Source organism: Chrysoperla carnea, chromosome 1, assembly GCF_905475395.1.
Source record: "Chrysoperla carnea chromosome 1, inChrCarn1.1, whole genome shotgun sequence".
In the NCBI taxonomy this organism is placed as follows: Eukaryota; Metazoa; Arthropoda; class Insecta; order Neuroptera; family Chrysopidae; genus Chrysoperla; species Chrysoperla carnea.
The window spans coordinates 20,408,949-20,414,818 of NC_058337.1; positions in this window are offsets into that span (position 1 = coordinate 20,408,949).

A 5,870-nucleotide genomic window follows, 5' to 3' on the forward strand; every position below is an offset into this window, starting at 1 on the left:
TTTTTGTGGCGTTTAGAATTTTTTTTGTGAGCACAATTCCTTATAAAATGTAATTTTATGGAATTGTATTCACTGTGATCACAAACTACATACAGGTAACATTTTATTATATATTTAGATATGTTAATTTTTTTCTAAAGTTATATCGAAAGATGTTTTTTTCAAAAACTTTGTATTTTGGCTTTAAATTCAACATGTGAAATTTCATGTAAGTTTCAAGTTCAATTACGTTATGTAAAACATTTTATATTTTTTGAATTAATGAAATAAACAAACTTTATATTTTTTTTATTTTAAACGTAGACTTTTTATTTGTATTGTTAATACTTTCTGGGGGGTAATCGCCTTCGGCGTTATCTTTGGGCCTAGCACGTAAATTGATCTGTTTCGGTTTTTTTTTAAACATTAGTAAAAATCTTAAACACATTTTTATTTTTTTGAATGTTTCAAACCGGGATGTTTCCCTTTAGTAACACGGTTTAATATTTTTTTGGATATGGTAAATATTAATCTGAGTGTTCTGGGGGTTGCGAGGAATTTTGGCTGAGGCTGACTTCTTGTTCTCGACGCAAGTCGAGAATCAATTAAGTATTTAAATTTTGGGAAGAGAAAAAATACGTTTCTTTTTTTTTCTAATTACCTCACCAAAACATTAATTCCCGCAACATGCACTTAGAAGAGATTTTGGGAAATTGATACCCTAAGTAGTTAAAATGGGAGTTGACAGTTTCTATGAAACTTGGTAAGTTTTAAAATTAGAAATGCAAAAAATGGTATATGAGCTGATGGTTCAAAACAAAAGTGTACTAAACACCTATTTCGAAAACATCATCCATCATTCTTTAAGAGGCTAAAATATGGACTGACAATTTATATGAGACTTTGCCATTTTTGAAATTTAAAGTAAAAATTTATATATGTGCTCATGTTTTGAGATAAAAGTTGAATGTGTAACTTTTGTTTACCATTCTTTAAAGGATCGCAGCGATATTTCTAAGAAATCAACAAAAAATTTTATGGCGGAATCAACTTGAAAATGCAGAAAAAAAATCTGAAATTAATGTATAAAAACGGTGCTGTAGTGTTCAGTGAACAATCAAATGAGAGATGGTTTTTTGTTTGAGTACAGCGCCCGTAAATGTGTTTTAATAGAGAATTGTTTACACCGTTATAACGTAGTAAATCATATAAATACCATTTAAAATTCTGTAATGTAAGTGTAAAAAAATATTGAAAATAGAAAATAATTTTTAGATGTTTAAACGCAGTCCTTTTGGTGCTCTCTGTTGATGATCTATATGTAATCTGTCAATTGGTGGCAGTTCATTGTACTGTTTACTACAGGCGTGATGCTCACGTATGTAGTAATTATAGTATATATCTATGGTAATACCATACAAAATATAAGTAATTAATAACATACAGTATGTCAACAAGTCTGAAGAGCCACATACTATGACGTCACGTTTTAAATTTGAATTTCTCTCACTGAATTTGTACTTTAATTAATTTATTTTAAGTAATTAAAAATATTTTTATTACTAAAATAATGGTTTAGTTCAAATGTCCAGTCAATAAAGTTACGGAAAAAAAAATTTGAACCAAATTTAAATTTCAATAATATTCCCTAATACAATATCTGGCTACTTATCCTAACCTTACCTTAATTAGTGATTCTAAATTAAGAAAGTATAAAATTATAATTATAATATTGAAATGTTTACAATTTTAATGAATATTTCCTGTCGCCTGTCATTCATTTTATTCAACTTGCTGTCCTCCCATATAATAATAATGGCATAATAATAATAATCATATTTTCGTTATTTCAAATAAAGTTAGATATGTTTGTTATTACTTATATTACGTCATTATTTTTATTATTAATTTTAGCAGTCCCTATAATGTTTACAAATTGAGGAGTGTTCATGTTGTAGGTTTATTTACTAAATATATATTCGCTATATGAGCATGAATATTTTTAATAATTTATGTTTAAAGTACATCAACATTAATAAAAAAAAATTCGTAGTGAAGGAGCTGCGTTAGCTAAGCGAAGTCCCTCAGAGAGTAAAAACATAGCACATTTTTTTTAAATCAAATATTGTTGCATCATTAATTTTTCAAGAATTTTTATTTTGAAAACTAAACGCCTAGAGAAAAAAATCATAAGAGTACTTTTTTGCTTTAAACTGATCAAAAAATACAAAAATATTTAGTATTTTGAAAAAATTTAAAATTACCTATGTACTTTGCGCATCCCTCAACCCTTGTTTATCTGTCGATTTTTCTCATTAACGAACTTGAACGGATTATTACGACCACTGTAGAGGGTACAGACCCATAAAAGTATAGATACATAAATATATATTTAAAGAAATTTTTTCAAAATTCCATAATCAGTAAAAAACAATAGCTGCACTTCCTTCGGAAATTCGCTAAAAATTAAGTATCGTGCCAATTTTAATTACTGTTTTGTTTTGTTAATACGTAAGTAATGCCTAAAAATACAACATTAGGATAATTAAACATACGATTTTTATCGACGTCGTCGTAATGCAAAGAAGCTAATAGTAATAACTGTTAAAATCACAAAATAATTTATGCGCGATAAAAATGGCTAATCGTAAGCTTCGTTAATATTCGCCAATATTTTATTGTATAATCTCATAAGGCAAAATAGAATTCCAAATGATTTTTAACACGCTTTGATTAGCTTCATACGTATGTTAGTATATAACGGAATTCACTCGAAATTTGGCATTATTATCAAGGATAGATGACAATACAATAATTTAATAAGGTTTTTGATTATACTGATCAGGACTATAGGGGTTAACGATTTCAATTTGTTAAAATTTATACATTTACTTGCGCTCCCACCATATTTACTGAATTTTTGATAAATAAATAACAGTCTAAAAAAAATAAAAAAACCCAAATAAATAATAGTTTAAAAAACTTAAAACACGCTTTTGTAACTAGCTGAACTAAAAGGTAGAAAATAATTTCTTTCAATTCAAAAAAATCATTTTATCGTATAAAAGAGTGGTGTACTTTTTATGACACTTTGTAATGACAACAATAACTGAAAGTTAGCAGCTAGTTAAAAAAAGCGTGTTCTTTAATTTTTTATAATATTATTTATTTTAAACTGAAGATGAAGACATGGACCAAAATTTATTTTCAATTAAAATTCGAATACAACGACATGTAACGTAATAACAAAAATATAATGAATTTGCAAAATGGTCAAAATAAATAAAAATGTTTATTTGGGTGACCTGATAAAGAGTTCATTTTACTGCTTCTGCGGCCTTGAAATCTTAATATTTTTCTCAAATAAATTATTTTTGGCTAATAGCAAAGTAGTCTGCTAGTCCTTGGAAATCAAGACCTGGTTAAAATCATTTCATTGTGAAACATGTGCCAGCAAATCGAACGAGTTTTCAACAAATTTACGTACCTTTTTTTCCAAGGTAATTACCCAAAGAAAATATTTTATACCTGACGTTCCTGTACCAGGAAAAAATGCATACTACTATGCTTTACAAAAATGTAAAAATATTACTGATTTCATACAACAGTGTGCCAATAAAAAGGTGAAAACCCGTCATTTTTAATACTCGTTGAAAATTAGTTTTAAGTTTTTAAGTTTTGTCACCTGACTTGAATGTGATGGAAAACGCGCCAAAATTGCGATTTTTCTAGATTTTTGGTGCATATAAGGGACAATTCACTTGAAATAAAGTTGAAATTACATTTTTTAAGGTGCAGAGTTGTGGTGCTGGTAGTTATAGGTCTAAAAATCTTTACGGAGGCATGCTTTATGTTTGAAATTCTTTATGGATAGCAGCTTTTCATCAAATGGAAAAGTCCATATTAATACAATCGATTTTCCTCATGATTTTCAAACACACTGTATATATTATGCCCATGATATGGATTTTAAAATTGCCAGCACGTTACGTACTACTCTAGTACTTTAATTGGTTTTTTATCTTATATAATAATAAACAAAACAACTAAATAAACTAATATGTAGGTAGCTAATGGGCATATTGACTATTACTACAAGAGACGGTATAAGGTCGAGCTTCACTCATTTGATAAATAGATGGGACATAATTTATATGAAATTTTATTGATTTATAAACATGCTTATCATAGTTTTTATATCAAAAAGTGTTTATAGCTATTTTTCAGAAAATTGAATGTTTACAGTCGGGTTTATCGATTTTTTAAATGATACGTAAAAATTTCAAAAACACACTTTTCATGGCTTAAAAATCAATGTTAAACATTTTTTAGTTACACAAAACCCATTGGTCTTCCTAATAATCTTTGACCTAAAAAAAAACCTTAAAATTAATAATAGATTATTTCATTATAAAGTCTTAATTTTTTTACGCTGTGTATATGGAAGAAATGTCAAGGTATACAAATTTTTTCCCGCAGTTTGTTACACTTAAAATCTGTCTGTCCGAAAACGATAACTCAAAAAAGAAAACATATACATCAAACTATATTGCGTACTCAGTATGTAACAAGTGAGTTTGAGTTCGTAAATGAACACTTAAAATGCAATTAGGCCAAAAATTTTTGCGGGGTGTTGTTGAGTAAGCTACTAGTAAGCTACTACAACACTACAAATAAAAATTTTATACGTATTAAAAATCTGATTTTTTTGGACACTTTTCGAAAGATAAAAATCGTAAGAGTAGCGTTTTTTCAAATTTTACGAATTTTTTATTCGAAAACTGGAGGGTTTAGAGAAAAATGTCTAAGAACTTTTTTGTTAATTTTGACCCCAACTATATGATAAAATTTTTGCTGAAGCGATTCAGTCAATATTTTTTATTTGTTTAAAGAAAATAATTTAAAGAATATATAACCGGGTATACCCTATCCTCAATCAGCACTTTTACGAGTAAGAGCATTTCTTAAACGGGATCCCGTAAAAACTTTCCATCTGAAATTGAAAATCTGAAATGAGATGCTTAAATGGATCATAAACACGCGGGTTTATCGCTTCATCGCTAAAGTTTCTTCTAGTCTTCACGAAAAATCCCATATACTAATCCATTATGATTTCCACGCAGGTTCCCTTACGCAATTTTAAGCTAAGTACTCGAACTACAGTATTATGTAACATATAACAAAGGGATTTCACAAAGTAACAAATTCCCGGTAGGAAAAATCGTACGGAATAAATTGTAACCCCGACTATAAATATCTGCACCTGGATAATTGAAGTGTTTTAATTGTATTTGTTTATTCTATATAAAATACATCCAAATACAAAAACAAGCGGAACATAAAACTTGCCACATTTTCTATAAACAACATGTAATAATTCCTTTTTTCTACTTTTTTATGTAAATTTATTTCCATATAGTGTTGTAGAAAATTAGAATCAACAAAATAATACTGAAAATGTAAATTTAATTAGTATAAACTTGTTTTATGAATGTATGTATGAGTCAAGGTTTATAAATATTTTCTATTTTCCTATGTTTTATAGAAAGGTTTATCCTGCAAAGTTTTATTATTTATGTGTTTAGGTGGACACAGCAATATGAAGCGACGTTGATTAATGGTAAATTTCTTTTCATTTGATATTATTAAAAGAACGTTTTGATAGTGTGATTCCTGAGAAACAACCATGACATACAAATTATTTTCAAAATTCTATCCTGGGTCAATAACAAATGTAAATAAATATCAAACGAATTAAAAATTATCATGTTGTTTTAGTGGTTCTCTATTTGTTTAACAAAACTGCAAAAAATACGAAACCCCGTTTACTGCAAAATCATGCTCTAAAATTGCCATAGGTCGACTCTTATTAAAAGTTCACAGGACAGAAA